The following is a 2,284-nucleotide window of genomic DNA, read 5'->3' on the forward strand; positions in this document are numbered from 1 at the left end:
GATCAATATTAGCGCAAATGCAATCCTAGTTGAAGGCAGTTTTGCGACTGGCACGCGAACCCAAATAACTTATAACATTCCAGTAAGACATTCAAGATCCTTGGTATTCCCAAATAATTTTTTGGTGCACAACCTTAACGTCTACTTCGCCATAACGTCAGTTTAATGCATTGATGCATTCTCAAAGGCACCAACGAAGCCCTTATGAAGACGGAAAAGAAACAATGTTAACTGCTTGGAAAAAGACTGAATTATGCCACACAGCTTGTACTCTGCTGTAACACCCATCGATGCGAATTCGCTGATGAGTTTGTCAAGAGCGACCGCCTTCACCACCAGCGGGGGGAGCTTGATTTTGGTTGCTGCCTGGGCGTTTACATTTTCGACCGACGCGCCGAAATCGCCTACTTCGCTGTTGTTCGGTGCGGTGTCACATTCGCGAAGGCTCGGTTCAGTGCGAGCGCTTTGCACTACACCAACACCGCGTGCATCATTAGATGACGCTTACCTCGAAATTTTAGTGCCCCTGGCAATGCGTTCGTTTTTTGCAGGGCTCGAGCCTGCCTTCCTCTTCTTCTTGCTCATCGCACACTACGCGAAGCGTCCAATTTATGACGCGGAAAGAAGAACACACGATACGAATAACGCGAAAAACGAACAGAAAAATCAAACGACGATTTCCAAGTTGGATTACCACTGGTGGAGTTCAATCTTAGATCGAAGCGCAGCGAAAGCAAAGTGAACTGGATTATTCAACAGTCCGATGCCGAATGAAAGTTCCTCCTCAGCGAGATCCACTGTTTATACTCTAGGCAAGTATTCCACTTCATTCTTCTTCTTTTCCTTTGTTCGCGGAGACTTTAAATCCTAAGATTTCCCCTCCGTTGGTCGTCGATAAGTTGCTCGTTATTGATAGATCTGTTCGGGAAAGCACTCAAATGGACAGAACAAATGTATGGGAAAATAGAAACACTTAAAGTTTTCATGAATTTTAACCATTTACTAACCAGGGGATTCTAATATATGGCGTATTAAACAAATCTTACGGAATTTCCGATTCGTTTAGTATGTAGATCGCCAAAATCCGTTCGCGGCAAAAATAGTTATTAACGTTAACTTTATTTCATAAAAACGTGACCTGTTTTCTGATTCGACACCCTTAATGAAAGACGTAGTTCTACGTCAAAAAATCAACAGATGAAAAAATCTCTCAATAACAAAATTTTTATGACCAGCATAAACCAAATGTATCAAATATATACGTCTTAGAAATTAAAATGTAGAAAAATGAACAATAGCTAGAGATCTAGGCGTCATCCTGGACTGTAAACTCACATTCATAGAAAATTACAACTGGGAGGCTGCGTAAAAGCTGGCTTCCTCTAAAAATCATTCCTTTGGTTTTCTCAAAAATTGGCACGAACTTTCGGGACAACTCAATAATAGCTATCTTGATTTCTTTCTGATTTTTATGCGAACTAAATGAGAATAATACTTTGCGAAAACATCGTAGAACAGCAAAATTGTCCACATTACGAAACACTCAATCAGAGGTCGTCAGATTCTCTAACATTTTGGTGACTGCGAAAATAGATAATGACATAATTCAGTTTACGGACAATGTCAGTAAAATGAGATCAACCAATTTGGAGACATTCTACCAACACGCACCCAGTCGAAAGTAAAAAAAAAGAAGAAAAGCAACATCGAGATTCGAACCAGAGACGTCGCGATTATTAAACCTGCATTAAGTCACCGCTTGACCCACATACTAAAAGTCACAGGAGGGTTTGTGTCCGAGACACGACCGCATAGTTGACCTATGATTCCAATAGGCTATCTGTTGCATGCTGATTTTGGATATGTCTGAAGAATTACATCGTTAAACTCTTTGATAATGATTCGATGACCCTCAAAAGGGCCGTTTTGTTTGATTGTTGAGGTATTGTTTATTCACTCCACCAGTGTTTACAACCGAGTGATGATGACAGAAGGATGATGATTAGTCGTTGGATGGTGCGTATCACGATAGAAGATGCCGAAGTGGAATGAGATATAAAGACGCGTCCACATTACGTCAATCGGCCTTGGCCGCCCGGTAAAGCCGGCTAAATGTGGACGTACCGCCCGGGCTTGCCGACGTGCCGAAAACCGACTCGAATCAAACCGAACCCAACCCGAAACAAGTGGGTCCGGTTCGAGAAAGTCGAACCAAAACAAAACGAAGTAAATTAGCGTTGACGACATAGTGCTTCGTGTGTTCGTGACGGCTTCGTGCATGGGA

This window comes from Toxorhynchites rutilus, chromosome 2 (genome assembly GCF_029784135.1).
Source record: "Toxorhynchites rutilus septentrionalis strain SRP chromosome 2, ASM2978413v1, whole genome shotgun sequence".
In the NCBI taxonomy this organism is placed as follows: domain Eukaryota; kingdom Metazoa; phylum Arthropoda; class Insecta; order Diptera; family Culicidae; genus Toxorhynchites; species Toxorhynchites rutilus.